The sequence below is a fragment of the Anopheles funestus genome, unplaced genomic scaffold (genome assembly GCF_943734845.2).
Source record: "Anopheles funestus unplaced genomic scaffold, idAnoFuneDA-416_04 scaffold_53_ctg1, whole genome shotgun sequence".
NCBI classification, from domain to species: domain Eukaryota; kingdom Metazoa; phylum Arthropoda; class Insecta; order Diptera; family Culicidae; genus Anopheles; species Anopheles funestus.
The window spans coordinates 109,846-137,525 of record NW_026045343.1 but is presented as its reverse complement, the minus strand read 5'-3'; the positions used below and the strand labels follow the sequence as shown (position 1 = coordinate 137,525).

At 44.2% G+C, this 27,680-nt stretch overlaps 1 long non-coding RNA gene across 1 annotated transcript in view; it reads right to left on the bottom strand.

The window, feature by feature from the left end:
- Positions 1–11,682: 11,682 nt before the first annotated feature.
- LOC125774429 (uncharacterized) overlaps positions 11,683–27,680 on the bottom strand; it is a 76,309-nt gene continuing 60,311 nt past the window's right edge. Inside the window, exons 14-17 of the long non-coding RNA XR_007420878.1 lie at positions 23,691–24,012; positions 22,739–23,396; positions 17,727–18,118; positions 11,683–14,034 (exon numbers count right to left, since the gene is read on the bottom strand). This is a non-coding gene — a long non-coding RNA (uncharacterized LOC125774429). The remainder of the gene's footprint in view (positions 14,035–17,726; positions 18,119–22,738; positions 23,397–23,690; positions 24,013–27,680) is intronic.

Genomic DNA, 27,680 nt, shown 5'->3' with positions numbered 1-27,680 from the left:
TCTACAACGTAAACCGGTAGAAGGAATGTGGATTTCAATAAGTGATCAAAATGCAGCAGATCGAGCTCTATGTAGACTTTCACAAAGAGATGTGTTCCAAGATGACATCGAAGCATTACAAAAGGGAAGATCGCTACCGAACAAATCAACAATGAAATGGTTGAATCCTAAACTTCATAGTGATTGTGTAATTCGAATTGGAGGACGTTTGGGAAATTCAGCAGAAACCTTTGAACAAAAGCATCCAATAATACTACACAGCAGTCATCCGTTTGTTCAATTACTAGTGCAGTACTATCATGTAAAGCTTTAACATGCAGGACCCCAGCTAATGTCGTGCACTATGAGGAACAAATATTGGATCATCATATAACGTTCACTCATAAAACGAACATTTCACCAATGCATCAGGTGCTTCAGATGCAAACCAGTCGCAGTGGAACAACCTATGGCGGACTTGCCAGCATCACGTGTGACACAATCAAGACCATTCAGCATCACAGGCGTGGACTTCTGTAGACCTGTATTTGTGAAAGGGACACACAGGCGAGCAGTCCCTACAAAGGCGTACGTGGCTGTATTTGTATGCTTTGTTAATCGCGCAGTACATCTGGAGTTGGTATCAGACCTCACAACATCAGCGTTCCTGGCAGCACTCAGGCGGTTTGTCGCTCGTCGAGGAGCAGTTAGTGAGATCCATTCTGATAATGGAACGAACTTTAAGGGTGCATCACATGAACTAAATAGAATATATACACTAATCCATTCTCATGATCATCAACAGGCCGTCTCTGCGTGGACATTGGAAAACGAGATTCGATGGAAGTTCATCATACCTAGTGCCCCACATTTCGGTGGATTGTGGGAAGCAGCCGTACGCTCACTCAAACACCATCTCGTACGAGTAATGAAAGACACACCGATGACGTTTGAAGGCCTGTCAACATTGCTGTCTGAGATAGAAGCATGTCTCAACTCGCGGCCACTAACAGAACTATCGAATGATCCTACATCTTATGATGTGCTTACGCCTGGACATTTTTTAGTAGGATCCAATATGCGTTTAGTGCCAGACATACAACTAACAGATAAACAACAAAATCGCTTAAATCATTGGCATATAGTTCAGCAGAAAATGCAACATATTTGGAACAGATGGAGGGTAGAATACTTACAACAATTACAAATAAGAAGAAAATGGATAAGCGACAGGTTAGATATTTTACCGGGCATGTTAATAATTCTAAAAGAAGACAATGTACCCCCATCACGTTGGCCTTTGGGACGCATTATAGAAACTCATCCGGGCAAGGACGGAACAGTGCGTGTAGTAACAGTGCGTACCGCGTCTCAAGAACTTATAAGGCCGATAGCAAAACTTTGCTTGCTTCCAGATAATATTAATAATTGTAAATAGTTGGAACAAACCAGATAATATTAATAATTGTAAATAGTTGCATGAAGGGTATAGTTTCACGAATTATTGTTTCATGAAGATTAGTTAGTTAGTTATAAAACAAAAAATACTAAATTGTATTTTTGGTGGCCGGAATGTGTGAACTTGCTATAATGAACTATAAGGAATTTTGTAAAATCATGTAATCAAATTGACAGTCGAATATACAGTCTTAAACTGGAAGCCCACAGAGTAAGAGCTATTGAACACAGGGATTTGAGTTCATTAGCTGCTCCTCTGAAATTAGTGCCGTTATCCGAGTGCAGTTCAGCCACAAGACCTCTCCTGGAGACAAATCTTCGTAACGCAGCGATGAATGCCGTTGTGCTGAGGTTGAACACCAACTCCAAATGATTGGCACGTGTCACGAAGCAGACGAAAACAGCAATATACGCCTTCGTAGGACTTGCCCTTCGCGAGGTGCCCCTAATGTATACTGGACCACAGTAATCTACGCCAGATACGGAAAACGGTCTCGCTTCCCTCACTCGTGCCGCCGGAAGATCTCCAATGGGCTGTACAGTCATCGCTGGCTTGCACTTGAATTATTGTACACATTGACGATGATTCTTCCGAACCGATGATCTTGCACCCAGCAACCCAACCGCTGTCGCAACGCCGTTAACATTAATTGTGGACCTGCATGCAACAAGTTGACGTGATAATGTGTTACTAGTAATCTTGCCAACTGATGTTCTTTCGGTATAACAATAGGATACTTGAGTGCCCTGTCCATCTTCGCGTTCCTTAGCCTTCAATTAACACGAATTGTTCCTTCTTCGTCTACATATGGCGTACACCCCCATAACGCCGATCTGCGTGAGACACAACCTGTAAGACGCAGCTGCCTTAACTCATCACTGAACTCATCTCTTTGTGCCAGTCGACATAATGCTATTTCCGCCTTGCTCAATTCATCGGTGGTCAAATGCGTAGTTGGTTCCTTTCTTGTCTCTGCTGTAGTTGCACGCATTCGTAATCTTTGCAGGTATCGCAAGCAATACCCAACAACTCGACGAAGCTTCGTGTAGGTTGAATATCGCGCAATCAATCGATCACTAAAGCTTTCTTCAGCAATCGGCGAAGAAACTAGTAACGCCGTCGCTCGTTCTTCTCCCGTCATAGCTACCGTTCTAGTGTGCTGTGGAACTTCTGGCCATCTATCTTCCGATAAAGAGAGCCATCCTGGCCCCGACCACCATAATTAAGTCTCGATGAAACCTTTCATGTCGATACCTCTAGACGCAATGTCTGCGGGATTATCCGTCCCTGGAACGTGTCTCCACTGACAACCCTCCGTGAGCCTTTGGTTCTTCGAGACACGGTTCGCCACGAACGTCTTCCAGTTGTTGTGTGACGAGTTTATCCAGTGCCACACGGTCATTGAGTCCGTACATAACGTTGTAGGTGTTCTTGCAGGTAACACCCTTTGAAGTAGACGAGAGAGATTGCTGCCAAGGAGTGCTGCACATAACTTTAATCTCGCGATAGTTACCATTTGTGCCAACGGTGCCACCTTTGATTTCGACACAACTAATCTCACTGTTGCGTCATAAGGTTATGAATAACTACATACAGTGAACCCAAAAAGTATTCGTCTACCTGAATGTTTGACACAAAAAGGCGAATTGTGGACGTTATAGGCATGGGACATTAAAATGATCGATGGGGTTTGATAGCAGGTCAAACAATTAGTACCTTTTTCACAAAATATGGCCATAAAATATTAAAATAATAATAATAATAGAACCAAAACTAAGAATTTCATTTGTTACATGCACAAAAAGTATTCGTCTACTTGGGTTTTGGAGTAACTAAGTGGCAACACGCCGTTCCTTTTGGGGCATACTTTGATGGTTTTCCGTTGCTATGGGACAAATGACAAATCTTCTCGTTTTATTAGAGTTTTAATTGCATCCAGAGCTAGAAGGAAGTCGCCATGGGTCGTAAAAGCAAAGAAACTAGTTGTGCTGAGAGAAGTCTTATCATACGCCTCCATAACCAGTGCAAATCATCTTACGAGATTGCAAGACTTGTAGGTAAACCGCGTTCCACCATACAGTCTATAATTGATCGATTTGGAATAACAAAATCAGTGGAAAACCAACACCGAAGCGGGCGTCCACGATCTTTAACCGAACAAGATGAACGATTTGTGTTACGACAAATTAAGAAAAACCCTAAAACTAGTGCACCTGTGCTCGCTAGTGAGTTGGCACAAAGGGGAACAACGGTATGTCCCAGTACGATTCGCAATACTTGTAAAAAGTATGGTTACAATGGACGAGTTGCTAGAAAGAAATTTTGGGTGAATAAAATCAATCGCCAAAAACGTTTAGAATTTGCCAAAGAGTATCGAAATAAGAATGAGGACTTCTGGAATGACGTCATATTTTCAGACGAAAGTAAATTTAATATTTTTGGATCAGATGGTCGGCGTATGGTATGGCGAAAAAAGAATACAGAAATGAATCCAAATAATCTGATACCAACAGTGAAACACGGTGGAGGTTCTGTCATGGTGTGGGGATATATGAACGCAAAAGGAGTGGGGAAATTGCATTTCATTGAAGCCAAAATGGATCACAGAATGTACATTCAAATTTTAAAAGAAAACTTGGGATCAAGTACCGAGAAATTTGGATTACAAAATTCCTACGTCTTTCAACAAGACAATGATCCGAAACACACGGCTGAAAATACAAAGCTATGGTTGCTTTATAATACTCCCAAGCAACTTAAAACACCCCCCCAGATTCCTGATATGAATCCCATTGAACATCTATGGAAGGTACTGGACGATGCGATCAGAAAACGGCAAATTAGTAACAAAGAAGACCTGAAAATAGCATTGAAAGAAGAATGGGATAAAATTCCATCTTCCGTAACAGAAAACCTAGTCAAATCGATGCCACGAAGGCTCTATGCAGTTATTAAATCAAAAGGATACCCAACCAAGTACTAATTTGCCCCCTGCTTAAATAAACAATGCGTCAAAACCCAAGTAGACGAATACTTTTTGTGCATGTAACAAATGAAATTCTTAGTTTTGGTTCTATTATTATTATTATTTTAATATTTTATGGCCACATTTTGTGAAAAAGGTACTAATTGTTTGACCTGCTATCAAACCCCATCGATCATTTTAATGTCCCATGCCTATAACGTCCACAATTCGCCTTTTTGTGTCAAACATTCAGGTAGACGAATACTTTTTGGGTTCACTGTATATAACAACAAGCCCCATAACCTCTCTCCGATGCATCGCAAAATATGTGGCATTCAATCTTATCGTACTTGTTGTCTATAATTCTTCTCGGAACCTTTATATCACACAACAATGTTAATTGTGACCAGACAGCTGTCCATTCTGCAACCAACTCTGGTGGCAATTCTTTATCCCAGCTCCATGGATTGCCCTGTTGATCTTTCAACTTCCAGATCTGCTGCATATAGAGTTTGTCCTTCATCTTGACGGGATCAAGGAAACCTAAATGATCGTAAATCCTTGCTATATTAGCCAACACTTTTTTTTTGTACGTACTTCCTTCTCTGGCAATCGTACTTGCACTTGCAGACTGTCTGTCGTAGGCGTCCACAGCATCCCCAACGTTGAGACTGTATTGTTCCCTTCAGTTGCCAACTCGTGATGCACCACTTTTGCGATAAACTGTTGTGGTATACTAGCGAGCACCTCCGGTTCATTGGAAGCCCACTTGCGAAGCGAAAAGCCTCCCGTCTTTAGAAGACTGTTTAGTTCTTCTACCATTCTACTTGCTTCCTCTCTGTTGTTTGCACCAGACAACAAATCATCTACATATAAATCGTTGCAGTTTCGTACCGCATTTGGAAATCTGTTTCCTTCATCCTCAAAAACCTTCCTTAATGTTCGTATGGCTAAGAACGGAGCAAACGCAGTTCCATACGTAACTGTATTTAGCCCATATACTGCAATAGGTTCTGAGGTTTTCTCTCTCCATAAGATTCGTTGAAGTTCTCTATCATTTTGAGACACTAACACCTGTCTGTACATTTTCTCAGCATCTGCTACCACCGCTATAGGCCAAAAACGGAACCGCAATAAAATCAACTCCAGATCATCTTGCAAACGTGGACCAGTTAGCAAAATGTCATTTAGATTGTGTCCGTTGTTGCCCTTGCACGACGCATCGAAGACGATTCGACACTTTGTAGTCGTGCTATCTGTTTTCCATACCGCGTGATGAGGTAGGTAAAACCGTGGTGAATCCGGAACAGTGCTGCTTTCTTCGTACGTGGACACTTTTGTCAAGTGTCCTAATGCTTGGTATTCTGTCATGAACTCTTTATACGCAGCATCAAGCTTGGTGCCCTATTTAGACGTCGTTCCATTGCCTTAAAACGTCTTACCGCGTTTTGCTGTGAATCACCAAGCACGGATTCAAAATTTTAGATCTTGGGAAGCTCTACTACGTTTCTGCCATCTTCGTTGCGGCTTGTCGTTTTCAGATAAAAAGCTTCGCATTCTTCATCCTGATTACTCCAAACGCGTTCTTCTGGGACTGCTTTCAAGCTTGATAATCTTTTCATCAACACTCCAAGATCGTCTTCAGTTACACAGGCACCTGCAATTTCATCAATCGATGCTTCAGGCCAACATTCTTCTTTGCCACTAACTATCCATCCAAGCTTCGTTTCTAGTAATGTTGGAAACTGCGGGGCTAATCGAAGTTGGCCTTGTCGAAGTAATTCAGCAAACAGTTCTGCACCATTTAATAAATCGATGCGTTCACTTTCGTAGAACAACGGGTCCGCTAGTTTCATTTCAGGAGGGATGTTCCAATGATCGGTTTTCCTTGTCTGAGCCGGAAAGTTGACTGTTATTTTACTCAGAACCAACCAATTTACAGAAGCAACAAATGGTGCGACCCGTGATTTTATAGTTGCTGTAACAATGCTTTATGCCTTCAGAGCCATACTTCCAATTCCGGATAATGGTTTGTGCACCTTACGTTTTCGCAATCTTAACTGCTGCACCAATCTTTCGCTTATGAAATTGGATTGAGAACCCTGATCCAGCAACGCCCTAGCCGGCACTTCCATGTTTTCACCATTACACACATAAACCAGGGCGGTCGAAAGCCAAATCATTTTCCTTGGTGCTACTTCAGTATGGGTAACGGCTGTTACGTTAGCTTCTGCCTTTGCCGTTTCTTGCTCCTTTCCAGTGTTGCAGACTAAGGTGTGATGTCGTCTTTTGCAAATTCCGCAATTTGCCTTGGACTTGCAAAATCTTGCTTGATGGTATTTTCCGAGACAGTTGAAACACAAACGTTCTTCTCGTACAATCCTTTGGTGCTCTATTATAGACAGTTTTCTAAAATCGTCGCATTTTGTTAATGTGTGAGTATCCTTACACACCAGGCATTATTTCGATGACTCACGATGAGATTGTGCTGCACATGCTACGGATGGGTGAGTAGATCGCCGCTGGTTCGCAACTGGTTTCTTCGGCATGGTACGATCATGATGATGAGCATCAACTGACGTTCTGGTATCGATGTTACTCCTTTTATGAACGACGGAACTGTTCACGATTTTTATTCTTTTTTCGCAAAAATCCAACAGATCCGTGTAGACGTTATCCTTCTGGTCAGCTGCAATCAGTTCATAGGCCATTAGTGTCTCTTCATCAAACTTGTATCTTACCAAACTGGACAACGGTGTATTCCAACTTGATACTGGTTCCTTAAGACGTTCCATGCCGCGGATCAAGCGCTTCGATTCGTTGACAATGCGGGTCAATTCTGCAGCAGTTGGCTCCGCCATAGGTTGCAGGTCTACCAGCGCTCTAAAGTAATCTCTCATCAGCATTTTTTGATCGTCAAACCGATCTTACAACGCTTGCCACGTAGCGTCGTAGTTTTCTTCGACCAGTTGAACTTGTTCGAACAACCTGGCAGCATCGCCCTTCAGTGATGCAAAGAGATATTGCAACTTCATCGTGTTCGATAATTCACTTACATCATGCACCATGGCCGAAAATCTGTCCTTAAAACTTATCCACTGCGTGCTGTCACCATTAAACGCGGGAAGTTCGATTTTAGGTAGACGCACTTGGGAACTCGTCGTCGATGTATTCGCCATTGTACCGTTCGCCATTGGTCTATGTTCCGTACCTTCTTGTTTTTCGAGCAGAAACCCTTTCACCTTGTGATATTTCTTTAAAAACTGTTTTCTGTCCATACATAATGTTTGCTCATCACACTCTTCATGTTCCAGTAAAACCTTTTCACGCGCCTTTTCGTACACTGCTCTGGCTTCTTAAAATGACGCTAACTGACCGATTATCTGAGGTTGCTGGTCATTGGTATATTCACTACAAAAGTCTCCGAAATCCTCGATACTCATCAATCGATCCCTGTACACTCTATACAGTTGTTTTACAGTATTTTCTGTAACTGCTGGCATTTTGTTACGAAAAACTTAAACGCGATTGTGATTGAAAAGTAGAAATAGCAAATATGTGCACCACACTGCAGATCTGATGGTAATGGCCAACCGACGCCGCTTTAGTTTTTCCTGCACTCACACTAACACTGTAAGGCGGTACGCAAAAGTAACTCGCTCGCAACACGAGTAATACCTTTACCGCTTGTTGTAACCGATTTGTAAATTATAACACTTTGGCGCCACAAAAAACTTGCTCAAACCACAAAATTGTCTTCTATTAATTCCGACCTTTAGTCCACACAACCGTTTTACGACACAACGAAATGTACAACGACGCGCACTTCGAGTGATCTCGGATGACCCCAACAAAGTTCAACGTTCGCGCGTTCACACGTTTATTACTCTTTAATCCTCGCCACTGGACCGTAACAAATATTGTTAATATCAACTGTTAACAATCCTTGAATCCAAGCCGATCCAACATCGAATGCACATTAACGCAGATAGGGTTTTTCCTTTTCACTCTCTGATTCGAAGGATCAATGTTTCGACAGCTACAATATCACTCGATGGTTCGACTTAGACTAATTTTATTTCAATATAACAACCATTAACCTAGCGCCTAGTGCCTATCTTATTACAACTACATATGCCCTAGTGGTTGTCGTTATTTGTATTTAATTCCATAAATTCCTATTCCTAGCATGCTATAATTGCGTATAGTCTATGTTTAAGGCGCAAACATTAGCCAAGACACATTAGTCAAGACACATTTGCCAAGACACCTTAGCCAAGACACCTTAGCCAAGACACCTTAGCCAAGACACATTAACCAAGACACCTTAGCCTAGACACCTTAGCCAAGACACCTTAGCCAAGACACCTTAGCCAAGTCACCTTAGCTAAGACACCTAAGCCAAGACACATTAGCCAAGACACATTACCCAAGACACATTAGCCAAGACACCTTAGCCAAGACACATAAGCCAAAACACTTTTGCCGACACACATTAGCCGAGACACATTAGCCAAGACACATTAGAAAAGACACCTTAGCCAAGACACCTTAGCCAAGACACATTAGTAAAGACACCTTAGTAAAGACACTCTAGCCAAGACACCTTAGCCAACACACCTTAGCCAAGACACCTTAGCCAAGACACCTTAGCCAAGACACCTTAGCCAAGACACTTTAGCCAAACACCTTAGCCAAGACACATTAGCCAAGACACCTAAACCAAGACACCTTATCCAAGACACATTAGCCAAGACACCTTAGCCAAGACACATTAGCCAAGACACATTAGCCAAGACACATTAGCCAAGACACCTTAGCCAAGACACCTTAGCCAAGACACATAAGCCAAGACACATTAGCCAAGACACATTAGCCAAGACACCTTAGCCAAGACACATTAGCCAAGACACCTTAGCCAAGACACATTAGTCAAGACACCTTAGCCAAGAAACCTTAGCCAAGACACCTTAGCCAAGACACCTTATCCAAGACACATTAGCCAAGACACCTTAGCCAAGACACCTTATCCAAGACACTTTAGCCAAGACACTTTAGCCAAGACACATAAGCCAAGACACATTAGCCAAGACACCTTAGCCAAGACACTTTAGCCAAGACACATTAGCCAAGACACCTTAGCCAAGACACATTAGCCAAGACACATTAGCCAAGACACATTAGCCAAGACACCTTAGCCAAGACACCTTAGCCAAGACACCTTAGCCAAGACACATTAGCCAATACACCTTAGCCAAGACACTTTAGCCAAGACACCTTAGCCAAGACACCTTAGCCAAGACACATTAGCCAAGACACCTTAGCCAAGACACTTTAGCCAAGACACCTTAGACAAGACACATTAGCCAAGACACATTAGCCAAGACACCTTAGCAAAGACACATTAGCCAAGACACCTATGCCAAGACACCTTAGACAAGACACATTAGCCAAGACACATTAGCCAAGACACCTTAGCCAAGACACCTTTGCCAAGACACCTTAGCCAAGACACATTAGCCAAGACACATTAGCCAAGACACCTTAGCCAAGACACATAAGCCAAGACACTTTTGCCGAAACACATTAGCCGAGACACATTAGCCAAGGCACATTAGAAAAGACACCTTAGCCAAGACACATTAGCCAAGACACATTAATAAAGACACCTTAGTAAAGACACTCTAGCCAAGACACCTAAACCAAGACACCTAAACCAAGACACCTTATCCAAGACACATAAGCCAAGACACCTTAGCCAAGACACCTTAGCCAAGACACCTTAGCCAAGACACCTTAGCCAAGACACATTAGCCAAGACACCTAAACCAAGACACCTTATCCAAGACACATTAGCCAAGACACCTTAGCCAAGACACCTTAGCCAAGACACCTTAGCCAAGACACTTTAGCCAAGACACATTAGAAAAGACACATTAGCCAAGACACCTTAGCCAAGACACTTTAGACAAGACACATTAGCCAAGACACATTAGCCAAGACACCTTAGCCAAGACACATTAGCCAAGACACCTTAGCCAAGACACATTAGCCAAGACACATTAGCCGAAACACATTAGCCAAGACACATTAGCCAAGTTACATTAGCCAAGACACCTTAGCCAAGACACATTAGCCAAGACACATTAGCCAAGACACCTTAGCCAAGACACCTTAGCCAAGACACATTAGCCAAGACACATTAGCCAAGACACATTAGCCAAGACACACTAGCCAAGACACCTTAGCCAAGACACCTTAGCCAAGACACATTAGCCAAGACACCTTAGCCAAGACACATTAGCCGAGACACATTAGCCAAGACACATTAGCCAAAACACATTAGCCAAGACACCTTAGCCAAGACACATTAGCCAAGACACCTTAGCCAAGACACCTTAGCCAAGACACATTAGCCAAGACACATTAGCCAAGACACATTAGCCAAGACACCTTAGCCAAGACACCTTAGCCAAGACACATTAGCCGAAACACATTAGCCAAGACACATTAGTCAAGACACATTAGCCAAGACACATTAGCCAAGACACATTAGCCAAGACACCTAAGCCAAGACACATTAGCCAAGACACATTAACCGAGACACCTTAGCCAAGACACCTTAGCCAAGACACCTTAGCCAAGACACCTTAGCCAAGACAACTTAGCCAAGACACCTTAGCCAAGACACATTAGCCAAGACACATTAGCCAAGACACATTAGCCAAGACACATTAGCCAAGACACATTAGCCAAGACACATTAGCCAAGACACCTTAGCCGAGACACATTAGCCAAGACACCTTAGCCGAGACACATTAGCCAAGACACCTTAGCCAAGACACATTAGCCAAGACACATTAGCCAAGACACATTAGCCAAGACACATTAGCCAAGACACATTAGCCAAGACACATTAGCCAAGACACATTAGCCAAGACACCTTAGCCAAGACACCTTAGCCAAGACACCTTAGCCAAGACACATTAGCCAAGACACATTAGCCAAGACACCTTAGCCAAGACACCTTAGCCAAGACACCTTAGCCAAGACACATTAGCCAAGACACATTAGCCAAGACACCTTAGAAAAGACACATAAGCCAAGACACATTAGCCAAGACACTTTAGCCACGACACATTAGCCAAGACACATTAGCCAAGACACATTAGCCAAGACACATTAGCCAAGAAACCTTAGCCTAGACACATTAGCCAAGACACCTTAGCCAAGACACCTTAGCCAAGACACATTAGCCGAAACACATTAGCCAAGACACCTTAGCCAAGACACCTTAGCCACGACACATTAGCCTAGACACATTAGCCAAGACACATTAGCCAAGACACATTAGCCAAGACACATTAGCCAAGACACATTAGCCAAGACACATTAGCCAAGACACATTAGCCAAGACACCTTAGCCAAGACACCTTAGCCGAGACACATTAGCCAAGACACATTAGCCAAGACACATTAGCCAAGACAAATTAGCCAAGACACATTAGCCAAGACACCTTAGCCAAGACACCTTAGCCAAGACACCTTAGCCAAGACACATTAGCCAAGACACCTTAGCCAAGACACATTAGCCAAGACACATTAGCCAAGACACATTAGCCAAGACACCTTAGCCAAGACACCTTAGAAAAGACACATTAGCCAAGACACATTAGCCAAGACACATTAGCCAAGACACATTAGCCAAGACACATTAGCCAAGACACCTTAGCCGAGACACATTAGCCAAGACACATTAGCCAAGACACCTTAGCCAAGACACCTTAGCCGAGACACATTAGCCAAGACACCTTAGCCAAGACACCTTAGCCACGACACATTAGCCAAGACACATTAGCCAAGACACATTAGCCAAGACACCTTAGCCAAGACACCTTAGCCGAGACACATTAGCCAAGACACATTAGCCAAGACACATTAGCCAAGACACCTTAGCCAAGACACCTTAGAAAAGACACATTAGCCAAGACACATTAGCCAAGACACATTAGCCAAGACACATTAGCCAAGACACATTAGCCAAGACACCTTAGCCAAGACACATTAGCCGAAACACATTAGCCAAGACACCTTAGCCAAGACACCTTAGCCACGACACATTAGCCTAGACACATTAGCCAAGACACATTAGCCAAGACACATTAGCCAAGACACATTAGCCAAGACACATTAGCCAAGACACATTAGCCAAGACACATTAGCCAAGACACCTTAGCCAAGACACCTTAGCCGAGACACATTAGCCAAGACACATTAGCCAAGACACATTAGCCAAGACAAATTAGCCAAGACACATTAGCCAAGACACCTTAGCCAAGACACCTTAGCCAAGACACCTTAGCCAAGACACATTAGCCAAGACACCTTAGCCAAGACACCTTAGCCAAGACACATTAGCCAAGACACATTAGCCAAGACACATTAGCCAAGACACCTTAGCCAAGACACCTTAGAAAAGACACATTAGCCAAGACACATTAGCCAAGACACATTAGCCAAGACACATTAGCCAAGACACATTAGCCAAGACACCTTAGCCGAGACACATTAGCCAAGACACATTAGCCAAGACACCTTAGCCAAGACACATTAGCCGAAACACATTAGCCAAGACACCTTAGCCAAGACACCTTAGCCACGACACATTAGCCTAGACACATTAGCCAAGACACATTAGCCAAGACACATTAGCCAAGACACATTAGCCAAGACACATTAGCCAAGACACATTAGCCAAGACACATTAGCCAAGACACCTTAGCCAAGACACCTTAGCCGAGACACATTAGCCAAGACACATTAGCCAAGACACATTAGCCAAGACAAATTAGCCAAGACACATTAGCCAAGACACCTTAGCCAAGACACCTTAGCCAAGACACCTTAGCCAAGACACATTAGCCAAGACACCTTAGCCAAGACACCTTAGCCAAGACACATTAGCCAAGACACATTAGCCAAGACACATTAGCCAAGACACCTTAGCCAAGACACCTTAGAAAAGACACATTAGCCAAGACACATTAGCCAAGACACATTAGCCAAGACACATTAGCCAAGACACATTAGCCAAGACACCTTAGCCGAGACACATTAGCCAAGACACATTAGCCAAGACACATTAGCCAAGACACATTAGCCAAGACACATTAGCCAAGACACATTAGCCAAGACACATTAGCCAAGACACCTTAGCCAAGACACCTTAGAAAAGACACCTTAGCCAAGACACCTCAGCCAAGACACATTAGCCAAGACACATTAGCCAAGACACATTAGCCAAGACACATTAGCCAAGACACATTAGCCAAGACACCTTAGCCAAGACACATTAGCAAAGACACCTTGGCCAAGACACATTAGCCAAGACACATTAGCCAAGACATATTAGCCAAGACACCTTAGCCAAGACACATTAGCCAAGACACATTAGCCAAGACACCTTAGCCAAGACACATTAGCCAAGACACATTAGCCAAGACACATTAGCCAAGACACATTAGCCAAGACACATTAGCCAAGACACCTTAGCCGAGACACATTAGCCAAGACACATTAGCCAAGACACATTAGCCAAGACACATTAGCCAAGACACATTAGCCAAGACACCTTAGCCAAGACACCTTAGCCAAGACACCTTAGCCAAGACACCTTAACCAAGACACATTAGCCAAGACACCTTAGCCAAGACACATTAGCCAAGACACCTTAGCCAAGACACATTAGCCAAGACACCTTAGCCAAGACACATTAGCCAAGACACATTAGCCAAGACACATTAGCCAAGACACATTAGCCAAGACACATTAGCCAAGACACCTTAGCCAAGACACCGTAACCAAGACACATTAGAAGAGACACATTAGCCAAGACACATTAGCCAAGACACATTAGCCAAGACACATTAGCCAAGACACATTAGCCAAGACACATTAGCCAAGACACCTTAGCCAAGACACATTAGTCAAGACACATTCGCCAAGACACCTTAGCCAAGACACCTTAGCCACGACACATTAGCCAAGACACATTAGCCAAGACACCTTAGCCAAGACACCTTAGCCAAGACACCTTAGCCAAGACACATTAGCCGAGACACATTAGCCAAGACACATAAGCCAAGACACATTAGCCAAGACACATTAGCCAAGACACATTAGCCAAGACACATTAGCCAAGACACATTAGCCAAGACACATTAGCCGAAACACATTAGCCAAGACACATTAGCCAAGTTACATTAGCCAAGACACCTTAGCCAAGACACATTAGCCAAGACACATTAGCCAAGACACCTTAGCCAAGACACCTTAGCCAAGACACATTAGCCAAGACACATTAGCCAAGACACCTTAGCCAAGACACACTAGCCAAGACACCTTAGCAAAGACACATTAGCCAAGACACATTAGCCAAGACACCTTAGCCAAGACACATTAGCCGAGACACATTAGCCAAGACACATTAGCCAAAACACATTAGCCAACACACATTAGCCAAGACACATTAGCCAAGACACCTTAGCCAAGACACCTTAGCCAAGACACCTTAGCCAAGACACCTTAGCCAAGACACCGTAACCAAGACACATTAGCCGAGACACATTAGCCAAGACACATTAGCCAAGACACAGTAGCCAAGACACATTAGCCAAGACACATTAGCCAAGACACATTAGCCAAGACACATTAGCCAAGACACATTAGCCAAGACACATTAGCCAAGACACCTTAGCCAAGACACCTTAGCCAAGACACATTAGCCAAGACACATTAGCCGAGACACATTAGCCAAGACACATTAGCCAAGACACATTAGCCAAGACACATTAGCCAAGACACTTTAGCCACGACACATTAGCCAACACATTAGCCAAGACACATTAGCCAAGACACATTAGCCAAGAAACCTTAGCCTAGACACATTAGCCAAGACACCTTAGCCAAGACACCTTAGCCAAAACACATTAGCCGAGACACATTAGCCTAGACACATTAGCCAAGACACATTAGCCAAGACACATTAGCCAAGACACATTAGCCAAGACACATTAGCCAAGACACATTAGCCAAGACACATTAGCCAAGACACCTTAGCCAAGACACCTTAGCCGAGACACATTAGCCAAGACACATTAGCCAAGACACATTAGCCAAGACACATTAGCCAAGACACCTTAGCCAAGACACCTTAGCCAAGACACCTTAGCCAAGACACATTAGCCAAGACACCTTAGCCAAGACACCTTAGCCAAGACACATTAGCCAAGACACATTAGCCGAGACACATTAGCCAAGACACATTAGCCAAGACACATTAGCCAAGACACATTAGCCAAGACACTTTAGCCACGACACATTAGCCAACACATTAGCCAAGACACATTAGCCAAGACACATTAGCCAAGAAACCTTAGCCTAGACACATTAGCCAAGACACCTTAGCCAAGACACCTTAGCCAAGACACCTTAGCCACGACACATTAGCCTAGACACATTAGCCAAGACACATTAGCCAAGACACATTAGCCAAGACACATTAGCCAAGACACATTAGCCAAGACACATTAGCCAAGACACATTAGCCAAGACACCTTAGCCAAGACACCTTAGCCGAGACACATTAGCCAAGACACATTAGCCAAGACACATTAGCCAAGACACATTAGCCAAGACACCTTAGCCAAGACACCTTAGCCAAGACACCTTAGCCAAGACACATTAGCCAAGACACCTTAGCCAAGACACCTTAGCCAAGACACATTAGCCAAGACACATTAGCCAAGACACATTAGCCAAGACACCTTAGCCAAGACACCTTAGAAAAGGCACATTAGCCAAGACACATTAGCCAAGACACATTAGCCAAGACACATTAGCCAAGACACATTAGCCAAGACACCTTAGCCAAGACACCTTAGCCAAGACACCGTAACCAAGACACATTAGCCGAGACACATTAGCCAAGACACATTAACCAAGACACATTAGCCAAGACACATTAGCCAAGACACATTAGCCAAGACACCTTAGCCAAGACACCTTAGCCAAGACACCTTAGCCAAGACACATTAGCCAAGACACATTAGCCAACACACATTAGCCAAGACACATTAGCCAAGACACATTAGCCAAGACCCCTTAGCCAAGACACATTAGCCAAGACACCTTGGCCAAGACACATTAGCCAAGACACATTAGCCAAGACATATTAGCCAAGACACCTTAGCCAAGACACCTTAGCCAAGACACATTAGCCAAGACACATTAGCCAAGACACATTAGCCAAGACAAATTAGCCAAGACACCTTAGCCAAGACACATTAGCCAAGACACATTAGCCAAGACACATTAGCCAAGACACATTATCCAAGACACATTAGCCAAGACACCTTAGCCAAGACACCTTAGCCAAGACACCTTAGCCAAGACACCTTAACCAAGACACATTAGCCAAGACACCTTAGCCAAGACACATTAGCCAAGACACATTAGCCAAGACACATTAGCCAAGACACATTAGCCAAGACACCTTAGCCAAGACACATTAGCCAAGACACATTAGCCAAGACACATTAGCCAAGACACATTAGCCAAGACACATTAGCCAAGACACCTTAGCCAAGACACCTTAGCCAAGACACCTTAACCAAGACACCGTAACCAAGACACATTAGCCGAGACACATTAGCCAAGACACATTAGCCAAGACACATTAGCCAAGACACATTAGCCAAGACACATTAGCCAAGACACATTAGCCAAGACACCTTAGCCAAGACACATTAGCCAAGACACCTTAGCCAAGACACATTAGCCAAGACACATTAGCCAAGACACATTAGCCAAGACACATTAGCCAAGACACATTAGCCAAGACACATTAGCCAAGACACCTTAGCCAAGACACATTAGTCAAGACACATTAGCCAAGACACCTTAGCCAAGACACCTTAGCCACGACACATTAGCCAAGACACATTAGCCAAGACACCTTAGCCAAGACACCTTAGCCGAGACACATTAGCCAAGACACATTAGCCAAGACACATTAGCCAAGACACATTAGCCAAGACACCTTAGCCAAGACACCTTAGAAAAGACGCATTAGCCAAGACACATTATCCAAGACACATTAGCCAAGACACATTAGCCAAGACACATTAGCCAAGACACCTTAGCCAAGACACCTTAGCCAAGACACCTTAGCCAAGACACCGTAACCAAGACACATTAGCCGAGACACATTAGCCAAGACACATTAGCCAAGACACATTAGCCAAGACACATTAGCCAAGACACATTAGCCAAGACACATTAGCCAAGACACATTAGCCAAGACACCTTAGCCAAGACACCTTAGCCAAGACACCTTAGCCAAGACACATTAGCCAAGACACATTAGCCAACACACATTAGCCAAGACACATTAGCCAAGACACATTAGCCAAGACACCTTAGCCAAGACACATTAGCCAAGACACCTTGGCCAAGACACATTAGCCAAGACACATTAGCCAAGACATATTAGCCAAGACACCTTAGCCAAGACACCTTAGCCAAGACACATTAGCCAAGACACATTAGCCAAGACACATTAGCCAAGACACATTAGCCAAGACACCTTAGCCAAGACACATTAGCCAAGACACATTAGCCAAGACACATTAGCCAAGACACATTAGCCAAGACACCTTAGCCAAGACACATTAGCCAAGACACATTAGCCAAGACACATTAGCCAAGACACATTAGCCAAGACACATTAGCCAAGACACCTTAGCCAAGACACCTTAGCCAAGACACCTTAGCCAAGACACCGTAACCAAGACACATTAGCCGAGACACATTAGCCAAGACACATTAGCCAAGACACATTAGCCAAGACACATTAGCCAAGACACATTAGCCAAGACACATTAGCCAAGACACCTTAGCCAAGACACATTAGCCAAGACAAATTAGCCAAGACACATTAGCCAAGACACATTAGCCAAGACACATTAGCCAAGACACATTAGCCAAGACACATTAGCCAAGACACCTTAGCCAAGACACATTAGTCAAGACACATTAGCCAAGACACCTTAGCCAAGACACCTTAGCCACGACTTATTAGATAAGACACATTAGCCAAGACACCTTAGCCAAGACACCTTAGCCGAGACACATTAGCCAAGACACATTAGCCAAGATACATTAGCCAAGACACATTAGCCAAGACACCTTAGCCAAGACACCTTAGAAAAGACGCATTAGCCAAGACACATTAGCCAAGACACATTAGCCAAGACACATTAGCCAAGACACATTAGCCAAGACACCTTAGCCAAGACACCTTAGCCAAGACACCTTAGCCAAGACACCGTAACCAAGACACATTAGCCGAGATACATTAGCCAAGACACATTAGCCAAGACACCTTAGCCAAGACACCTTAGCCAAGACACCTTAGCCAAGACACATTAGCCAAGACACCTTAGACAAGACACCTTAGCCAAGACACATTAGCCAAGACACATTAGCCAAGACACATTAGCCAAGACACCTTAGCCAAGACACCTTAGAAAAGACGCATTAGCCAAGACACATTAGCCAAGACACATTAGCCAAGACACATTAGCCAAGACACATTAGCCAAGACACCTTAGCCAAGACACATTAGCCAACACACATTAGCCAAGACACATTAGCCAAGACACATTAGCCAAGACACCTTAGCCAAGACACATTAGCCAAGACACATTAGCCAAGACACATTAGCCAAGACACATTAGCCAAGACACCTTAGCCAAGACACCTTAGCCAAGACACCGTAACCAAGACACATTAGCCAAGACACATTAGCCAAGACACATTAGCCAAGACACCTTAGCCAAGACACCTTAGCCAAGACACCTTAGCCAAGACACATTAGCCAAGAGACCTTAGCCAAGACACATTAGCCAAGACACATTAGCCAAGACACATTAGCCAAGACACATTAGCCAAGACACCTTAGCCAGGACACCTTTGAAAAGACGCATTAACCAAGACACATTAGCCAAGACACATTAGCCAAGACACATTAGCCAAGACACCTTAGCCAAGACACCTTAGCCAAGACACCTTAGCCAAGACACCTTAGCCAAGACACCTTAGCCAAGACACCTTAGCCAAGACACATTAGCCAAGACACATTAGCCAAGACACATTAGCCAAGACACCTTAGCCAAGACACCTTAGCCAAGACACCTTAGCCAAGACACCTTAGCCAAGACACCTTAGCCAAGACACATTAGCCAAGACACATTAGCCAAGACACATTAGCCAAGACACATTAGCCAAGACACCTTAGCCAAGACACATTAGCCAAGACACCTTGGCCAAGACACATTAGCCAAGACACATTAGCCAAGACATATTAGCCAAGACACCTTAGCCAAGACACCTTAGCCAAGACACATTAGCCAAGACACATTAGCCAAGACACATTAGCCAAGACACATTAGCCAAGACACCTTAGCCGAGACACATTAGCCAAGACACATTAGCCAAGACACATTAGCCAAGACACATTAGCCAAGACACCTTAGCCAAGACACCTTAGCCAAGACACCTTAGCCAAGACACCTTAACCAAGACACATTAGCCAAGACACCTTAGCCAAGACACATTAGCCAAGACACATTAGCCAAGACACATTAGCCAAGACACCTTAGCCAAGACACATTAGCCAAGACACATTAGCCAAGACACATTAGCCAAGACACATTAGCCAAGACACATTAGCCAAGACACATTAGCCAAGACACATTAGCCAAGACACCTTAGCCAAGACACCTTAGCCAAGACACCTTAGCCAAGACACCGTAACCAAGACACATTAGCCAAGACACCTTAGCCAAGACACATTAGCCAAGACACATTAGCCAAGACACATTAGCCAAGACACATTAGCCGAGACACATTAGCCAAGACACATTAGCCAAGACACATTAGCCAAGACACATTAGCCAAGACACATTAGCCAAGACACATTAGCCAAGACACATTAGCCAAGACACCTTAGCCAAGACACATTAGCCAAGACACCTTAGCCAAGACACATTAGTCAAGACACATTAGCCAAGACACATTAGCCAAGACACATTAGCCAAGACGCCTTAGCCAAGACACATTAGTCAAGACACATTAGCCAAGACACCTTAGCCAAGACACCTTAGCCACGACACATTAGCCAAGACACATTAGCCAAGACACCTTAGCCAAGACACCTTAGCCGAGACACATTAGCCAAGACACATTAGCCAAGACACATTAGCCAAGACACATTAGCCAAGACACATTAGTCAAGACACATTAGCCAAGACACATTAGCCGAAACACATTAGCCAAGACACATTAGCCAAGTTACATTAGCCAAGACACCTTAGCCAAGACACATTAGCCAAGACACATTAGCCAAGACACCTTAGCCAAGACACCTTAGCCAAGACACATTAGCCAAGACACATTAGCCAAGACACATTAGCCAAGACACACTAGCCAAGACACCTTAGCAAAGACACATTAGCCAAGACACATTAGCCAAGACACATTAGCCAAGACACATTAGCCGAGACACATTAGCCAAGACACATTAGCCAAAACACATTAGCCAAGACACATTAGCCAAGACACATTAGCCAAGACACCTTAGCCAAGACACCTTAGCCAAGACACCTTAGCCAAGACACATTAGCCAAGACACATTAGCCAAGACACCTTAGCCAAGACACCTTAGCCACGACACATTAGCCAAGACACATTAGCCAAGACACATTAGCCAAGACACCTTAGCCAAGACACCTTAGCCAAGACACCTTAGCCAAGACACATTAGCCAAGACACATTAGCCAAGACACATTAGCCTAGACACCTTAGAAAAGACACATTAGCCAAGACACATTAGCCAAGACACTTTAGCCACGACACATTAGCCAAGAAACCTTAGCCTAGACACATTAGCCGAAACACATTAGCCAAGACACATTAGCCAAGACACATTAGTCAAGACACATTAGCCAAGACACATTAGCCAAGACACATTAGCCAAGACACCTAAGCCAAGACACATTAGCCAAGACACATTAACCGAGACACCTAAGCCAAGACACCTTAGCCAAGACACCTTAGCCAAGACACCGTAACCAAGACACATTAGCCGAGACACATTAGCCAAGACACATTAGCCAAGACACCTTAGAAAAGACACATTAGCCAAGACACATTAGCCAAGACACATTAGCCAAGACACATTAGCCAAGACACATTAGCCAAGACACATTAGCCAAGACACCTTAGCCAAGACACCTTAGCCAAGACACCTTAGCCAAGACACATTAGCCAAGACACATTAGCCAAGACACATTAGCCAAGACACCTTAGAAAAGACACATTAGCCAAGACACATTAGCCAAGACACATTAGCCAAGAAACCTTAGCCTAGACACATTAGCCAAGACACCTTAGCCAAGACACCTTAGCCAAGACACATTAGCCGAGACACATTAGCCAAGACACCTTAGCCAAGACACCTTAGCCACGACACATTAGCCTAGACACATTAGCCAAGACACATTAGCCAAGACACATTAGCCAAGACACATTAGCCAAGACACATTAGCCAAGACACATTAGCCAAGACACATTAGCCAAGACACCTTAGCCAAGACACCTTAGCCGAGACACATTAGCCAAGACACATTAGCCAAGACGCATTAGCCAAGACACATTAGCCAAGACACCTTAGCCAAGACACCTTAGCCAAGACACCTTAGCCAAGACACATTAGCCAAGACACCTTAGCCAAGACACCTTAGCCAAGACACATTAGCCAAGACACATTAGCCAAGACACATTAGCCAAGACACCTTAGCCAAGACACCTTAGAAAAGACACATTAGCCAAGACACATTAGCCAAGACACATTAGCCAAGACACATTAGCCAAGACACATTAGCCAAGACACCTTAGCCAAGACACCTTAGCCAAGACACCGTAACCAAGACACATTAGCCGAGACACATTAGCCAAGACACATTAGCCAAGACACATTAGCCAAGACACATTAGCCAAGACACATTAGCCAAGACACATTAGCCAAAACACATTAGCCAAGACACATTAGCCAAGACACCTTAGCCAAGACACCTTAGCCAAGACACCTTAGCCAAGACACATTAGCCAAGACACATTAGCCAAGACACATTAGCCAAGACACATTAGCCAAGACACATTAGCCAAGACACATTAGCCAAGACACATTAGCCAAGACACATTAGCCAAGACACCTTAGCCGAGACACATTAGCCAAGACACATTAGCCAAGACACATTAGCCAAGACACATTAGCCAAGACACATTAGCCAAGACACCTTAGCCAAGACACATTAGCCAAGACACATTAGCCAAGACACATTAGCCAAGACACCTTAGCCAAGACACATTAGCCAAGACACATTAGCCAAGACACCTTAGCCAAGACACCTTAGCCAAGACACCTTAGCCAAGACACCTTAACCAAGACACATTAGCCAAGACACCTTAGCCAAGACACATTAGCCAAGACACATTAGCCAAGACACATTAGCCAAGACACCTTAGCCAAGACACATTAGCCAAGACACATTAGCCAAGACACATTAGCCAAGACACATTAGCCAAGACACATTAGCCAAGACACCTTAGCCAAGACACATTAGCCAAGACACATTAGCCAAGACACATTAGCCAAGACACATTAGCCAAGACACCTTAGCCGAGACACATTAGCCAAGACACATTAGCCAAGACACATTAGCCAAGACACCTTAGCCAAGACACCTTAGCCAAGACACCTTAGCCAAGACACCTTAGCCAAGACACCTTAACCAAGACACATTAACCAAGACACCTTAGCCAAGACACATTAGCCAAGACACATTAGCCAAGACACATTAGCCAAGACACCTTAGCCAAGACACATTAGCCAAGACACATTAGCCAAGACACATTAGCCAAGACACATTAGCCAAGACACCTTAGCCGAGACACATTAGCCAAGACACATTAGCCAAGACACCTTAGCCAAGACACCTTAGCCAAGACACCTTAGCCAAGACACCGTAACCAAGACACATTAGAAGAGACACATTAGCCAAGACACATTAGCCAAGACACATTAGCCAAGACACATTAGCCAAGACACATTAGCCAAGACACCTTAGCCAAGACACATTAGTCAAGACACATTAGCCAAGACACCTTAGCCAAGACACCTTAGCCACGACACATTAGCCAAGACACATTAGCCAAGACACCTTAGCCAAGACACCTTAGCCAAGACACCTTAGCCAAGACACATTAGCCGAGACACATTAGCCAAGACACATTAGCCAAGACACATTAGCCAAGACACATTAGCCAAGACACATTAGCCAAGACACATTAGCCAAGACACATTAGCCAAGACACATTAGCCGAAACACATTAGCCAAGACACATTAGCCAAGTTACATTAGCCAAGACACCTTAGCCAAGACACATTAGCCAAGACACATTAGCCAAGACACCTTAGCCAAGACACCTTAGCCAAGACACATTAGCCAAGACACATTAGCCAAGACACCTTAGCCAAGACACACTAGCCAAAACACCTTAGCAAAGACACATTAGCCAAGACACATTAGCCAAGACACCTTAGCCAAGACACCTTAGCCAAGACACCTTAGCCAAGACACATTAGCCAAGACACATTAGCCAAGACACCTTAGCCAAGACACCTTAGCCAAGACACATTAGCCGAGACACATTAGCCAAGACACATTAGCCAAGACACATTAGTCAAGACACATTAGCCAAGACACATTAGCCAAGACACATTAGCCAAGACACCTAAGCCAAGACACATTAGCCAAGACACATTAACCGAGACACCTTAGCCAAGACACCTTAGCCAAGACACCTTAGCCAAGACACCGTAACCAAGACACATTAGCCGAGACACATTAGCCAAGACACATTAGCCAAGACACATTAGCCAAGACACATTAGCCAAGACACATTAGCCAAGACACATTAGCCAAGACACATTAGCCAAGACACATTAGCCAAGACACCTTAGCCAAGACACCTTAGCCAAGACACCTTAGCCAAGACACATTAGCCAAGACACATTAGCCAAGACACATTAGCCAAGACACCTTAGAAAAGACACATTAGCCAAGACACATTAGACAAGACACTTTAGCCACGACACATTAGCCAAGACACATTAGCCAAGACACATTAGCCAAGACACATTAGCCAAGAAACCTTAGCCTAGACACATTAGCCAAGACACCTTAGCCAAGACACCTTAGCCAAGACACATTAGCCGAGACACATTAGCCAAGACACCTTAGCCAAGACACCTTAGCCACGACACATTAGCCTAGACACATTAGCCAAGACACATTAGCCAAGACACATTAGCCAAGACACCTTAGCCAAGACACATTAGCCAAGACACATTAGCCAAGACACCTTAGCCAAGACACCTTAGCCGAGACACATTAGCCAAGACACATTAGCCAAGACACATTAGCCAAGACACATTAGCCAAGACACATTAGCCAAGACACCTTAGCCAAGACACCTTAGCCAAGACACCTTAGCCAAGACACATTAGCCAAGACACATTAGCCAAGACACCTTAGCCAAGACACATTAGCCAAGACACATTAGCCAAGACACATTAGCCAAGACACATTAGCCAAGACACCTTAGCCAAGACACCTTAGAAAAGACACATTAGCCAAGACACATTAGCCAAGACACATTAGCCAAGACACATTAGCCAAGACACCTTAGCCAAGACACCTTAGCCAAGACACCTTAGCCGAGACACCGTAACCAAGACACATTAGCCGAGACACATTAGCCAAGACACCTTAGCCAAGACACATTAGCCAAGACACATTAGCCAAGACACATTAGCCAAGACACATTAGCCAAGACACATTAGCCAAGACACCTTAGCCAAGACACCTTAGCCAAGACACCTTAGCCAAGACACATTAGCCAAGACACATTAGCCAAGACACATTAGCCAAGACACATTAGCCAAGACACATTAGCCAAGACACCTTAGCCAAGACACATTAGCCAAGACACCTTGGCCAAGACACATTAGCCAAGACACATTAGCCAAGACATATTAGCCAAGACACATTAGCCAAGACACCTTAGCCAAGACACCTTAGAAAAGACGCATTAGCCAAGACACATTAGCCAAGACACATTAGCCAAGACACCTTAGCCGAGACACATTAGCCAAGACACATTAGCCAAGACACATTAGCCACGACACATTAGCCAAGACACATTAGCCAAGACACCTTAGCCAAGACACCTTAGCCAAGACACCTTAGCCAAGACACCTTAGCCAAGACACATTAGCCAAGACACCTTAGCCAAGACACATTAGCCAAGACACATTAGCCAAGACACATTAGCCAAGACACCTTAGCCAAGACACATTAGCCAAGACACATTAGCCAAGACACATTAGCCAAGACACATTAGCCAAGACACATTAGCCAAGACACATTAGCCAAGACACCTTAGCCAAGACACCTTAGCCAAGACACCTTAGCCAAGACACCGTAACCAAGACACATTAGCCGAGACACATTAGCCAAGACACATTAGCCAAGACACATTAGCCAAGACACATTAGCCAAGACACATTAGCCAAGACACATTAGCCAAGACACATTAGCCAAGACACCTTAGCCAAGACACATTAGCCAAGACAAATTAGCCAAGACACATTAGCCAAGACACATTAGCCAAGACACATTAGCCAAGACACATTAGCCAAGACACATTAGCCAAGACACCTTAGCCAAGACACATTAGTCAAGACACATTAGCCAAGACACCTTAGCCAAGACACCTTAGCCACGACACATTAGCCAAGACACATTAGCCAAGACACCTTAGCCAAGAAACCTTAGCCGAGACACATTAGCCAAGACACATTAGCCAAGACACATTAGCCAAGACACATTAGCCAAGACACATTAGCCAAGACACATTAGCCAAGACACATTAGCCGAAACACATTAGCCAAGACACATTAGCCAAGTTACATTAGCCAAGACACCTTAGCCAAGACACATTAGCCAAGACACATTAGCCAAGACACCTTAGCCAAGACACCTTAGCCAAGACACATTAGCCAAGACACATTAGCCAAGACACCTTAGCCAAGACACACTAGCCAAGACACCTTAGCAAAGACACATTAGCCAAGACACATTAGCCAAGACACCTTAGCCAAGACACATTAGCCGAGACACATTAGCCAAGACACATTAGCCAAAACACATTAGCCAAGACACAATAGCCAAGACACATTAGCCAAGACACCTTAGCCAAGACACATTAGCCAAGACACATTAGCCAAGACACCTTAGCCAAGACACCTTAGCCAAGACACATTAGCCGAAACACATTAGCCAAGACACATTAGCCAAGACACATTAGTCAAGACACCTAAGCCAAGACACATTAGCCAAGACACATTAACCGAGACACCTTAGCCAAGACACCTTAGCCAAGACACCTTAGCCAAGACACCGTAACCAAGACACATTAGCCGAGACACATTAGCCAAGACACATTAGCCAAGACACCTTAGCCAAGACACATTAGCCAAGACACATTAACCGAAACACATTAGCCAAGACACATTAGCCAAGACACATTAGCCAAGACACCTAAGCCAAGACACATTAGCCAAGACACATTAGTCAAGACACCTAAGCCAAGACACATTAGCCAAGACACATTAACCGAGACACCTTAGCCAAGACACCTTAGCCAAGACACCTTAGCCAAGACACCGTAACCAAGACACATTAGCCGAGACACATTAGCCAAGACACATTAGCCAAGACACATTAGCCAAGACACCTTAGCCAAGACACCTTAGCCAAGACACATTAGCCGAAACACATTAGCCAAGACACATTAGCCAAGACACATTAGCCAAGACACATTAGCCAAGACACCTAAGCCAAGACACATTAGAAAAGACACATTAACCGAGACACCTTAGCCAAGACACCTTAGCCAAGACACCTTAGCCAACACACCGTAACCAAGACACATTAGCCGAGACACATTATCCAAGACACATTAGCCAAGTCACGTTAGCCAAGACACATTAGCCAAGACACATTAGCCAAGACACATTAGCCAAGACAC